Source organism: Dermochelys coriacea, chromosome 5, assembly GCF_009764565.3.
Source record: "Dermochelys coriacea isolate rDerCor1 chromosome 5, rDerCor1.pri.v4, whole genome shotgun sequence".
Taxonomy (NCBI): Eukaryota; Metazoa; Chordata; order Testudines; family Dermochelyidae; genus Dermochelys; species Dermochelys coriacea.
Genome location: NC_050072.1, coordinates 69747102 through 69761940, shown reverse-complemented (window position 1 = coordinate 69761940; position 14839 = coordinate 69747102). Strand labels below are relative to the sequence as shown.

Below are 14839 nucleotides of genomic sequence, written 5' to 3'. Positions count from 1 at the left end.
CTTAGTGCCATGGCACCACCAACCGGACTTTTAATGGCCCCGTCGGTAGTGCTGATCGAAGCCACCAGGGTCCCTTTTCGACCAGGAGTTCCGGTCAAAAACCGAACACCTGGTCACCCTAGGCCCTCTAGGAGCCACTGTAATATAAACATTCTAAAAACAAAATAAAACAAGAAATTCCTTCCATTTGGGAGATGGACAAAAAAGAATCCCATATGTTTCTTTTTAGAAAAGTACTACATTGTACCATAAACTGGAATGGTAGAAAATTATGAGATGACAAATTTTACGATGACTAAGGGTAAAGTGACCAGCTGACTTTCAGCTCAGGCTTACTAGCAGAAGGTAAAAGTTCACTTACCTTTTTAAATGTTGATTTTCTACAAAGATATCCTTAGTCCTCTGGTCCAGTGTTCAAATCTTCTGACTGTTCCTTTTTTCCACCACTCCTCTTTTTTTTTTTTAAATGTTCTTTAAATTCCCAAGCAACTCTGTGTAAAAACAGACATTTATTTTTTCATCTGTTTTACTGCACTCTTTAGTCCTTTACCATAATGTAAACTTCAACCAGATCCTTTGTATTTTCAGATTGTTTCATGTCTTCAACTGATAAAGGGCTTGGAGGAAACAGAAGGAGCAAAGATTTCTTTAATGACCAGGAGCCATATTCTGCCACTGGTTTCTATACAGAACTCCAATTGAAGAAAACAGTTTAGCTTTTTTTTTTAATATATATATATATATATATAGAAAACAGTTTAGCTTTTTTTATATATATATATATATATATATATATATATATATATATATATATATATATATATATAAATAAAAAAGCAAAACTGTTTTCTTATTTATAAAATTATTTATTTATAAAAATAAAATGTATGGAGAGAGAGAGAGCGAGAGAGAGAGAGCGCGCACGCGTGCGCACACAGAGTGGTTATAATAGCTAGACTGTCTGAATATACTGGAAGTAGAGAAGCTTATTTACATTTTTTGGTGGCATTTACATTCATTCATTTACAATAGAAATGTGCAAAGAGCAACTCCTTACCCCATCCTCAACAATATACACAGGTTCTCTCCTCCACACTTCCATGCTGCTTTGGCTTTACAATAACTCATACACTGTAACACAAACACTTAAGGCTAAATTTCCTTCTCAAGACTGGGGTTTCCCTCCATAACCTCCTCTCTCCTAATGCCCTCTGCTAAGAGAGGGTATTCCACCTCCTTCATTTCCTGATAGGCTAACATTCCACCAACATGAATCTCCAGGAATTACCCTGAACAGAGTTTTAGCATTCAGCAGAAGAGCCCTGCATTCCTACATAGGGTCTTAGAATTTGCCACTCTACTAAAGACAGACCACTTATTTAGCATACACACACCACAGTAGTTGACAAAAAAAATATGTATATAGATTTGTATAATTTTGAGTGTGTTTACAAACTGCATGGGACAGACGTATTCAAATGATGTGTGTCAAATATATATTGCATACTTTAAGTGTTGCATAATATCACAATTATACCAAAACAAAGATAAATCTAGATTAGGATTTTCAAAGGAGCCTAAGGTTCTTATGCATCCAGCTCCCAAATCTCCTTGGCAATCCCAGCCTGAGTGCATTTCCCATTGCTAGTTGTAGTTTAGCCATTAATTAGCATCATCCAATATTTGCATTGCAGAAGCACCAAAGAACAGGGCCCCACTGTGCTGCTGCCTCATGCTGCTGTGCAATGGTATAAAGAACAGAGCCGCCCCTACTCTACTCAGTTCCTTCTTACTGGATAGACTCCAATATAGAGGGGAAGGAGGATCATGCAGAGGTCTCACAAGCAGTTTGATCGGAGTCTATCTGAATAATGATTGAAGAACTAGATGTCCAAAACTGGCATCATCTCTAGACTGTTGGAGATGGCATATGTACTGAAGATCAAATTGTGGTTCCACAAATGTCCAGAATAGTCACATGGGCTAGAAAGGCTGTAGAGGCTGCCTGCAATCTGATTGACCATGTTAGCATCCTATTCAGTGTAGTTATATTAGGCATGCCATAGCACAAATGTATACAGGAGGAAATCCACGATAAGATTCTTTGAAAAGAAACTGGAAAGGCCTTTCATTTTGTCTGCAATTGCTAAGAACAACTGCAAGGAGGGTCTAAATAGTTTAGTCCTGTCCAAGTAAAACGTTAACACCTTCCTAACATCTAACATGTGGAGTCTCTCTTCATCCCCATGAGCACGAGGCTTAGGGAAGAAAGTCACCGCTCTGGCAGCATAATCCACAGCACCCAATGTGGCCTAAAATTAGGTCCTGGCCACCACCTTTCCCATAGCCACCACAGACCGAAACTTGTTTCCCCTCTTTTGGCAACTTGTCCGTACACTTCAAACAGGGGTTCTCAAGCTGGGGGTTGGGACCCCTCAGGGGGTTGCGAGGTTATTGCATGGGGGGGGTCACGAGCTGTCAGACTCCACCCCAAACCCCACTTTGCCTCCAGCATTTTTAAGGTGTTTTTAATTTACAAGGGGGGTGGTATTGCACTCAGGGCACATCTACACTGGCAAAGTTACAGCGCAGGCAGTTACAGCACCACTCAGAGAGCGCCGAAGGAAAGCCGCTGTTGTGTGTTCACACTGACAGCTGCTTGCTCAATAGCATGTTCACACTTGCAGCGCTATTCGAAGCGGTGCACTATGGTTTGCTATCCCACAGAGCACCTCTTTCTCTTCTGCTCCAAAGACTTGTGGGAAAGCGGAAGGCATTGCAGGGCATCCTGGGTCCTGTCCCAATGCCTGCGATGCATTGTTTTGCATCCCAGCAATCCCTGTGCTTCCGTCCACATTTGGCACCATCTTTTAACTGTTCGTTTACTGCACGCCCTGCCCTGCCTCTCTTTCTGGCTGCAGGAATGGATCCCAAGCTATTGACAAGAACGCTGTTTGCACTGACCAGCACATCACGAGTGGCAGTGGAGTTATTCCTTAAACAACAAAGGCAAGAGGAGTGTGACACTGATCTCACCACGGGTAGTAGCTACGACAGGAGATTTCTTGTGGCATTCACAGAGGTGCTGACCACAGTGGAACGCCACTTTTGGGCTTGGGAAACAATCACTGAGTGGTGGGATCACATCATGATGCACGTCTGGGATGACGAGCAGTGGCTGCACAACTTGCGCATGAGGAAAGCCACGTTCATGGGACCGATGAAGTGAGCTGTAGCTCACGAAAGCTTATGCTCAAATAAATTTGTTAGTCTCTAAGGTGCCACAAGTACTCCTTTTCTTTTTTGCCAATACAGACTAACACGGCTGCTACTCTGAAACCTGTTATTCATGGGACCATGTGATGAGCTCGCACCAGCCCTGTGGCACAAGAATGAGAGCTGTGAAGCAGCGCTGAAGAAGCATGTGGCGATTGCACTGTGGAAGCTGGCTACTCCAGACTACTCCTGATCAGTTGCTAATGAGTTCAGAGTGGGAAAGTTGACCGTAGGAGTCGTGTTGATGCAAGTGTTCAGGACCATTAATCACATCCTGGTCCGAAACACCGTGACTCTGAACAACATGCATGAAATCGTGGATGGCTTTGCACAAATGGGCTTCCCTAACTGTTGAGGGGCAATAGATGGCGCACACATTCCAATTCTGGCATCAGACCACCTAGCCACAGAGTACATTAAATTACAAGGGGTATTTCTCAATGGTTCTCCAGGTGCTTGTGGATCACTGGGACGTTTCACAGACATTAACGCAGGCTGGTCCAGAAAGGTGCATGATGCACGGATATTTCGGAACACTGGCCTGTTCAAGAAGCTGCAAGCAGGGACTTTCTTCCCGGACCAGAAGATCACCATGGGGGAAGTCAAAATGCCCATTGTGATCCTGAGAGACCCCACCTACCCCTTATGCCATGGCTCATGAAGCCATACCCAGGGCAACTTGACAGCAGCAAGGAGCGGTTCAACAATAGGCTGAGCAAGTGTGGAATGACTGTGGAGTGTGCATTCGGATGTTTAAAAGCCCGCTGGTGGTGCCTGTATGGGAAACTAGACATGGCCAATGACAATATTCTTACGCTTATAGCTGCTGTGTGCTCCATAATATTTGTGAAGGGAAGGGTGAAAGGTTCACACATGGATGGATCACAGATGCTCAGCGCCTGGAAATTGAGTTTGAACAGCCGGAGACCAGGGCTATTAGAGGGACACAGCGCAGGACCATTAGGATCAGGGATGCTTTGAGGCAGCAATTTGAAGCTGAAAGCCACTAATATTTGTTGCTATGCTCAGGATTTCAGTGCTTGTAATGATAGGAGGTGATTGGTGCACAAGATATATGAAGGGACCTTAACATAGCTGTATGTTTGGCCTGTGCCTGACTGTGCATTAGGGAGGGTGTGTTGGTGAGTATCCAAGTGTCTGTTGTGGAGACAGTTTCACAGTTTTCCGTGTGCTTGATTGGTTGTTTGAAAAGTGTGAATTGGGAGTGCTTTGTTCCAGGTTAGCCTTGAGTGGGCCTGACTGTTATAAAAAGCCAGTTCAGGAAGAACAGGCAGGACAGAAAAGGTGGGGGAGTTGCACTGTATGTAAGAGAGCACATAAGAGACTGTTCAGAGCTCTGGTATGTAAGAGACTGCTCAGAGCTCCAGTATGAAACTGCAGAAAAACCTGAGTGTCTCTGGATTAAGTTTAGAAGCATGAGCAACAAGGGTGATGTCGTGGTAGGAGTCTGCTATAGACCACGGGATCAGGAGGATGAGGTAGACGAGGCTTTCTTCAGGCAACTAACAGAAGTTACTAGATTGCAGGCTCTGGTTCTTATGGGAGACTTCAATCACCCTGATATCTGCTGGGAGAGCAATACAGCGGTGCACAGACAATCCAGGAAGTTTTTGGAAAGTGTAGGGGACAATTTCATGGTGCAAACGCTGGAGGAACCAACTGGGGCAGAGCTCTTCTTGACCTGCTGCTCACAAACTGTGAAGAATTAGTAGGGGAAGCAAAAGTAGATGGGAACCTGGGAGGTAGTGACCATGAGATGGTCGAGTTCAGGTTCCTGACACAAGAAAGAAAGGAGAGCAGCAGAATATGGACCCTGGACTTCAGAAAAGCAGACTCTGACTCCCTCAGGGAACTGATGGGCGGGATCCCCTGGGAGAATAACATGACGGGGAAAGGAGTCCAGGAGAGCTGGCTGGATTTTAAAGAATCCTTATTGAGGTTACAGGAACAAACCATCCCAATGTGTAGAAAGAACAGTAAATATGGCAGGCGACCAACTTGGCTTAACAGTGAAATCCTTGCTGATCTTAAACACAAAAAAGAAGCTTACAAGTGGAAGATTGGACAAATGACCAGGGAAGAGTATAAAAATATTGCTCAGGCATGCAGGAGTGAAATCAGGAAGGCCAAATCTCACCTGGAGGTGCAGCCAGCAAGTGATGTTAAGAGAAAGATGTTGGGAGCCTGTTACACTGCCACTGAGTCAGGGGTGCCTAGTCCTTCTGCTCCTGCCCATTCTGGGCTCCAATGCCAACTTTCTCCTGGGGATCCCAGGGGAAGAGGCAAGAAAGGTTAGATGTGGGGCACAGAGAGGAAGAGCAAAAATCCTTTCCCCCCAAGGAAGCCTCCAGACAACAGGGAGAAGTAAGGAGCAAGGGGATCAGAGAAGCATGGCAGGGACCCATAGGAGCAGATTATAAGGGGGGTCCCTCAAGAACTGAAGTTCCTGGGAGCAGGTGGGTGTAGGGGTTCATATAAGGAAGGTAGCGGCTGCTGCTTTTCTGGGTTTCTATTATAACAATTGTAATTAAACCTTCTAACGCTGAACTGCATACATGCGCTGTACAAGAGTTTTGCATTCTCAGTCTCTTTTACAGTAGCACGTATATACAATTACAGCAGCACAGCAGGAGTAAGTCCAGTGTAAGGAGACTTGATTATGATTACTGTTTATTATGTCTCTACCTGACCACACAGTAAAGATTTCATAGCTGCTTTAAGTGTTCATCAACTAATGCAAAATTACAGTTTAATACCAGGTAGAAATACCCTGGAGCTACCAGACTGGGCCCTCTCTGACCCCTCCCTCCCCATCCCCATGCAAAAGGCAGCAGTTTCACAGGCATGGACCCTCTCTGACACACCGCATCCCCTGCCTATTTATTCTTCATTATGAAAACAGGCCTACACTACACCATCTAGATGTCATTATAATCAAGTGGCATTTAAAATATTCCTGAAATTACTTTGATATAGATCTCTTCAATAAAAGGAAAAAAAACTTTGCCCATGAAACCTTAATTACCTTTATTACTAAATAAAATTGGGACATATAGTGAGAAAGGTATATTGGCTTCAAAGTCAGTTGTATCATCTATGCCAGATTAGCAGTTACTAGGTACTAGTGTTCATACCTAGACTTCAGAGAAACTGAGAGTATAAATGACAGACCCTTAGATGAGAGGATTAGAATAAAGTCTCACTGACAGTTAGAACCTCAGGCACAGGGATGTTGGGGAAAAGGCAGAGCCCATAATAGAAATACAGACACAGAATGCTTGAACTATCATCTCCAATTTACTAAGACTGGAACTACAAAGGTTTAACCTACCTACCTTGGGTGTTGCCTACCCTGTACCCTAGATATGATGTTATTCCATTTGCCTTGGATTTAATTCAATTTACTAATAAGATACAATTTACTAATCAACTTTAAAACTTTATAATCTGAGTGGCACTGTGATCCTATGTGCCAGATCACAATACATGGAACAGGGAGCCAGGCTCATCCTTGTGGGACAGAAGCCACTACTGCAGCATAAATTCTCTCTCAAGCATCCTCCCCTTCCCACCAGCCTGGGATTATGGTTGTAGTGCTGAGGCAAAGGGTGCTGCTGCAAGTGGTTGGTGCCCTTGGGCAGTACATGTAGGAATAGCCAATGGCAGAGTGTACCCACTGAATTGGGAGCCTGCATCATCCCCTGATGCTGTGAAGTCCCTGTTGAGGGACTTTTCTACTTTCCTGTTCATTAGGACTTCTGAGGAAGAATTCCACTAACAATATCTTTAACGAGTGAACCCATCTTAGCATCACCCTTATAAAAAAAATTAATATGGAATCCTTAATCTCCTGAATTAAATATTAAAGATCAGTTGTTTAATCTTTTGCTCTTGTCTTGGAATCCTTTTCTAGATCAAGTGAAGAACAAAGTAAGAATTCCTGCTTTTCTTCAAAGGAGAGGTATCTCCTGAGGTTTTTAGATTTGCATTTGTTTGTACGAGTTACATAGGCTGGACACCAATGATACTTGGTTACTTTCCTTTTCGTGGCTTCACATCCATCTCAAGGAAAGACCTGTCCCACACGCAATGGTCAGTGTTCCTAATCAGACTTTAATATTTCACCCTCCACAAGATGCAGGACAAGGGAGACTTTATGTAGAGGTTGCTCTAATGGAAACATTTTTATTCACTCTTAAAATACTGACAGTGTCTCATTAATGAAAAATTTAAACAAGTTTAGCATTTTTAAATCCAATTTACTTTATTTATATTTACTTTCATTGTCAAAGTTGAGAGGATTTTTTTAAAAAATAACTGTCCTTTTCATTTGATTAGTCAAATCTGACTCTATATATGGGCTCTACTAAATTCATGGTCCATTTTGGTCAATTTCACGGTCATAGGATTTTTAAAGTTGTAAATTTCATGATTTAAGCTATTTAAATCTGAAATTTCACAGTGTTGTAATTGTGAGGGTCCTGACCCAGAAAGGAGTTGTGCGTGGGAGGGGGTCGCAAATTGTAGGGGGTGTTGCAGTACTACTACCCTTACTTCTGTGCTGCTGCTGGCGGCAGCGCTGCCTTCAGAGCTGCGGAGCTGGAGAGCGGTGGCTGCTGGCCAGGAGCCCAGCTCTGAAGGCAGAGCCACCACCAGCAGCAATGCAAAAGTCAGATGGCATGGTATGATATTGCCACCTTTACTTCTGCATGCTGCTTGCAGAGCTGGGCCCTAAGTAAACAGCTGCCACTCTCTGGCCACCCAGCTCCCAGCAGCGCAGGAGTAAGGGTGGCATGGTATGGTATTGTCACCATTACTTCTGCACTGCTGCTGGTGCCTTCAGAGCTGGCCACCCGGCCAACAGCCACCACTCTCCAGCCGCCCAGCCAGAGAGAAAGAGTGGCAATACCGCAACCTCCCTAAAATAACCTGCAACCCCCCTGCAACTCCTTTCTGGGTCAGGACCCCCAATTTAAGAAATGTTGGTCATCCTGGTGAAATCTGTATAGTATAGGGTAAAAACACACAAAAGACAAAATTTCACAGTCCATGATGTGTTTTTTGTGGCCATGAATTTGGTAGGGCCCTGCTTATTTGTTTCAGAAGTTACAAGGTGTGTAACGAATGAGACAGTTGAATGTTACCCTGGAGAAGTGGATTCTATGCCTCTGCAATAGAATTCCTATATGATGTTGGGTAAGTTATTTACACCAAACTTTTCACAGGTGGTCACTAGTTGTGTGTTCCCTCTGGAGTTTCATTTGCAAATGAGCTGAACACTCACATATGAAGTGCTATATAATGCTAAGTATTCTGAGAATTATAGTCTTGGGCATCTCAAAATGAACATCCAAAAATGGTGCACATTTTTATCTTAATGTATCCTTGCCTCAGTTCCTCATCAGTAAAATGTGGATATAACCCTCTCTTCACAGGTGTGTTAAAATAAATAAATGTTTTTAAGCAATCAGCTAGTATAACAATGAGAATCATGGAAAAGCCCATAAGAAAATGAACTGTTCTGAATACAGACAAGGGTTTAATCAGTGTGTTGAAAAAAAAGACATATACCACTTTTTAATAATGAGAACAAAATATTGAATTTCTACTCACTAAGCAAGCACCGTCCACCCTATGTACAGACTAAAGCAGGGGCCCTAAGCAAAAATAGTATTTAATTACAGGATCACATACTATCATTATGCATAAGCACAAGGAGCCAAATTAAGGCCAACCTTTATGTTCTTTTTACATAGCTTTTTGGTATATTAAATAATGCAAGGTAGAATTCTTCTGCTATACATCATGATATAGTCTCCTCCCCCTCCACAAAAAAAGTAAACACAAAATTTGACACTAGCATTTCTTTTCACTCCAGAAAGGATTAGCAAAGATGGCACCCGAAGAAACAGATACAATTCTATATGGATCAAGCCAGTACAGTAGTCCCCCAGTTTTGTGAACACAAAATTAAACCACAAAAAATTAAGTTTTTAGTGGTTAGATTAAAAATTTCAAGGCCAGAAAGGAATATTATGGCCATCTATGATGACCTCCTGTATAATGGTATGATCACCATAACTCTAAGACATTCCCATGGCAACTATGAAGAATTTCCTGGCATACAGTGAAAAATAGGTCTGATGCACCTTTATTTGCATAAGCTGGGTAGTGACAGCTTCAGCTATTAGAAAGCAGTTAGAAATTAGAATGGTTGGATTCTGCCTTCAGTATGCCAAAGGAGTACTGAAAAAGGAATTGCACAGCATACAAAATCTAAGTGAGGTAAGAATCATCCTGCAGAATACTTAGTTTGAATAACTGTTTGAATGCAACAGTACAAGCATAGACATGTATGCTGAAGCATAGAAAAATGTCATTTTTATAATTAATTTTAACTTAAAAATATAAGAATGGCCATATTGGGTCGGACTATCTCACCCAGTATCCTGTCTTCCAATAGCGGATGATTCCCTGGTTCTTGTGTTATGTGAAGGGATAAACAACACTTCCTTATTCACTTTCTCCACACCATTCAAGATTTTATACACCTCTATCATATCCGCCAGAATTGCCTCTGGAACCTTTTTAAAAAGGTCAGCATTACATTAGCTATCCTCCAGTCATCTGGTACAGAGGCTGATGAAAGTGATGGATTGCATACCAGTTAGTAGTTCTGCAACTTCATATATGAATTCCTTCAGAATTCTTGGGTGCATATCATTTGGTCCTAGTAATTTATTACTGCTTGATTTACCTATTAGTTTTTTATCTTTCAGATGAAATATAGTAGGTTCATTCTCAGGAGTGAGTTACAACCTCACTAAACTACACTTTTACTGGATCATATATAGCTTTCTCCCACTGTCTAGCAACTATAATTGAACATTGTGTGAAATTCTACGTTTCACCATTTTTCCATTTAAAAATAATAGAAAATTACAAAATTGAGATTTTACAGCAAGCCATTCAAATGTTCTGATGTTAGAAACTTAAAGTTGACAGTGCAACCTTACATACATCTCCTTATGTACAATCAAGATAGTCTTAGGTGATCATACCATATTTTTACTAGAGGACCTCTGCCTCATCAGTACAGAAGTTTAATAATGCTCAGTGAACAAGACTGCTGTTCAGTATTTTTCTCCATGCTCTGTGAACCACCATATACATCATTTACCATTCAAACACTGCATCAAATAGAGTTTTGGGGGTTGCTTGTTTTAACTCTTTCAGTAGAGATTTCTCTATGGTACCTCACCTGAATTTTTCTGATATCCTGGTGAGAATGGGAATTTGAATTATCCCCATTTCACTTATATAAAGCTAAGGCACAGAGAAACTAAGTCTGCAGATTAGGTAAAAACAGAACACTGAGCTTCTTTGGGGTGATCCATAACACCATTCATCCTATTCCAAGAGACCTATTACATTCATTATATACACCATATGGTTTTTACAATGATTGAAGAGAGGCTGTTACAGCTACCAGCTTCACTGAGCATACAACTGCAATATGTGAGGCCACAGTTCAATTCACTACGCAGGCTTGCCTCATTCCCTGTCAAACAATCTGACTGAAACAGATTGTCCTATGGTTATAAAACAAAGTATGTGGTTATAAAGTAAAAAACATAATACTCAAGAAAAAGGGGGCAGAGTCAAAGCTACAGACAGCTTTCATTTTCTGAAGAGTGCTTCACAGTGAAACCTTACCATTCCTTTAATGTAGGTTTATCTTGTATGAAATTGCATATACATGCTTTGCTTTTTTGTCATGGTCTGTAAATAAATCACACTTGTTCTGGATTATCCAATGAAGTAGTGCTTATAAATCAAGACGATAAACAGCCTAAACCGGCTTGCCCTCACAATACAATACATTCAAGCCAGAAAGGCACAGGAGAAAATATAATCTGAATTTCACTCTATCCTGAAAAGTAATTGTGACATCAGGAAAAGGAAATCCTACCACCTAGGCTTGAGAAAGTCTACTTGCCCAAGAGAAACAGGAAAAGTTAACTTGCACAAAGCAAGCAGGAATTTGGAGTAGGTGAAGAGAGTGCAGGGAAAGGAGAGCCAGCGAACAGAGGGGGCATATGATTTTAAGAGTGTAGGTAAGCAATTTAGATATTAAAATAATGCTGAACATTAAGTGGTTTGATATATACTGAACAACATTCATATATGACAGTGAGATTAGACGAGTAATACTTAAGACTGAGGTTCAAGAGCCGCAAGCAGCTCTTTAATGCATCTCCGCAGTTTTTTGCAGCACATAATATTCAAACACTGTGCAATTTAATCAACCAATATTAACTAATCAGGATGTTTTTCCTATGTTATCAGCCAATTGTAGAATACTTGGTCAGTCATTTTGCTATGAGAATAATTATATATAAAGAAAGAGTAAATGAAACAATGAATTCACGCTACTATGGCTCCTTTGGGTAATGCTGATCGCTAATCTGGCTCCTGAAGCACTGAGGTCTGAGTATCACTGGATTAGACCAACATGCAAAATACTCATTACTGCAAGAACCATATAGGAAAATATTTTTAGAATTAGTTTTTTATGCCATATAAGAAGAAGAATCCCGCACCATAGAGATATTCTATTTTCATACCTTTAAAAGAAAGCTTCCAAAGACCAGAAAGAAATGGTGGAATAATTTAAATGAGCACTCTGCACTGACCTAATTCGGCTTCCATTCGCCACTGAAGTCAATGGTAAAACTTCCAAATATGGGAAGATTTTCAAAATGCACTTCACTTCTGCAAAGTGCTTCAGTAGAAATGATGCTGGGATTCCAGATCTAGTCTCTAACTTCAAGATTCACTAATTCATCAAGAGCTTTTTTAAAAACTTTTTTTCTCATAACTGCCAGTTCCACAAATAATCAGCTATAAACTGGGATCTTTCTAGATCAAGCATCACTAGAAATAAAGATTACAGAGCCCAAAGTCTCTATAAACATCCAAGAACAGAATTTGGTCCTGCAACGGCAAAATAATTAATAATTCCAATGATGTCCAATCCAGAAAAATCCAATTGAATTAAAATGTATTAAATATGACAGTACATATGAGCATCAGATCTGTTGATTAAACAAATACTATATTCAGTTCCATTTCTGATGATAATCAAATTAAGCAGGGGGAGGCGAATGTTTATCTCTGAAAATATTTCTACTTTCACTCCATATCAGACTTTAAGCAACTTTTAAATGTCTTTCTTGAATATATGTTGAAAAATCACAGTTATGCATCTTGCTTGTATGAAGCCATTGCAAGTGGCCACAGGTGGCTCATCCCAGTGAAAGAAAAGTAGATCCTACTACCAAAACCATCCCTAGAGCTTGCCTAAGGGGCATGGCCAGGATTTTCATGTGCCCTGGGGTTCAAAATAGACTATAATAGCTCTTTGGCTATTGGCAAGTGGTGCAATCTAGAGCAAGCCTTCTCAAACTGAGGGTCAGGACCTCTCAGGGGGTTGCAAGGTTATTACATGGGGGGGTCGTAAGCTGTCAGCCTCCACCCCAAACCCTGCTTTGCCTCCAACATTTATAATGCTGTTAAAGTGTTTTTAATTTATAAGGGGGTCGCACTCAGAGACTTGCTGTGTGAAAGGGGTCAGGAGTACAAGTTTGAGAACCACTGATCTAGAGCAATCCATAGGAACTAATTTAGAAATGGAGACAGAACAAGCAGCAAAACAGCACACACAGAGAATGAGAAAAACACAAAGGGGTTGAAGGCTCCCTCTTGCCTCCAAGTTGAGTGGTTGATTACAGGCAGGCAGCCCATCTGAATACGTGTTTCTAAACCAACACAAAACTCTTACACCAAACCAGCTGCTCTGCCTTCTTATATTTGGTCTGATAGAAAGGAAATGCCCTGCAGGAGAGGACAACACAAGGTATCAAAGGAGCCTAGTTTTTCCACTTCATTCTTTTAAGCTTAAGAGTTACATTGACAGCAAATTAGAATAGTGATGATGATCCTAAAAGCTCTCTTCTTCAAAATCCTCTGACTTTGCTTTCACTACAGTGCCATTTATTTTATTTTAACATAACCTCAGACTGACAGCATCTAAAAGACTTCATATAGGTTTGTGATGAAAATTTGGGTTTGAAGACAATCATCAAGAATAAGCTGCAGGTGGGTTTTGCAGTGTTCATCCACAGGAATTCATCAAGGTCCAGAATTTTTAGTGTGTTAGGAGCAGCTAGATTTGTTCTCTATTTTGCTTGTAGCAGTTTGGACCTGGGGTCAAAAATCAGCAGGCTCCAACTTTTCCCTTTTCCCTTGCAAAGAACTTTCTCAGGCTCATCCCCACACCCTACTCCTGTCCCCACTCAGGACCCTAGGCCTATTACTACTGTTTATTAAAACATTGCCCAAGATCCAAGCTGGAATGGAGTCCCCTTGTGCTGGGCACTGCACAAGCAGGAGTACCCAGTCCCTGCTCCAAAGAGCCTACAGTCTGAACAACCAGGGTTGTAGCAGACCAGCAGAGTGAACAAAGCAAGGGTACAACTAATGGCACATGAGCTCCACAACGGGAGGCGGGGAGGTTTCGCTAAGCGGAAAGGGGAGGGGAAGGGGGCCGTGCACTAAAGGGGGCGAGGGAGCAGCTGTGGAGTGAAGCACCTTGGCAACAGGGGAAGGCTGAAGCAAATACACAAGCACCCCCCCAACAACGCCTCACCCTCGTGCGCAGACCCCCGGCCAGCGCGCAGCGACGCCCGCACCCCGCGCTCTCCCGCCGCCGCTCAGGCCAGGAGTGGGGGCGACACTGACGAGGCTGGAAAGGGTGGGGCACCCAGCGACCCTCGCTACGGGAGAAGCCGGGTAGGGCGTCGCTCGCTGGACACGGGCTGACAAGCGGCACCGGGTGCTCGCAGGCTCCCCACAGACCAGGGGACCCGGCTGCCGCCGCCCCTGCCCGGCTGCAGGTAAGTCAGCGAGCTTGGCCTAGCCGCCCCCCCATCCTGCCCCGCAACAGCCCCGCAGACCAGGCCCAGGCGGGAACAGAGGCCACCTCTCCGGTCCCCTTCCCACCCCGCTGCCCCACCCAAGCTCCGCTGCCGGGATACGGGGCCGCCGAACCGCGCCGCGCGCGCCACCTTCCTACCTGACAAGCCGAGCCCCTCTGCCACGGCGTGACGTCATGGCCCCGCCAGCGTCCCGTGAGCGCTGCTAACGAATCGGCGCGGACCTCTCGCCACCCGACAGCCAATCCACATGAACCCCGCCCCCTTGTGACACTCTTGGTCCAGCAACCAATTCCGTAGAGAGGAATGACCTGCCGTTCCCGCCCCTGCTCCAAAGGAAGCAAGGCGATTGGCAGAGGAGTCTAGTGGGCGGGAAGACGTGAGGAGGCCGTGGCCTCTTTCTGCGCCGGCCGCTATAAGCGGAGCGTTCTGAAGGTCGCCGACGGCGTTGGTGTAGTGATTAGTGCGGGGCAGCCGCGCGGGTTCTAATCCTGCAGAGGTGACGATCCTGATCCTGATCCTGATCCTGATCCTGCTCTTGCTGC

At 43.2% G+C, this 14839-nt stretch overlaps 1 protein-coding gene across 17 annotated transcripts in view; it reads right to left on the bottom strand.

The window, feature by feature from the left end:
• Nucleotides 1–14553, bottom strand: part of FER (FER tyrosine kinase) — a 395630-nt gene extending 381077 nt beyond the window's left edge. For 2 of the 17 annotated variants that reach the window (XM_043514876.1, XM_043514885.1), the window contains exons 1-4: nt 14435–14471; nt 11014–11079; nt 8911–8954; nt 362–491 (exon numbers count right to left, since the gene is read on the bottom strand). The gene's annotated coding sequence lies outside the window, so the exon portion shown is untranslated. Of the gene's footprint in view, nt 1–361; nt 492–8910; nt 8955–11013; nt 12483–14008; nt 14304–14361 lie in introns of those variants that run through there. The other 15 variants (XM_043514877.1, XM_043514882.1, XM_043514883.1 and 12 more) reach the window with 13 other exon arrangements.
• Nucleotides 14554–14839: the final 286 nt, after the last annotated feature.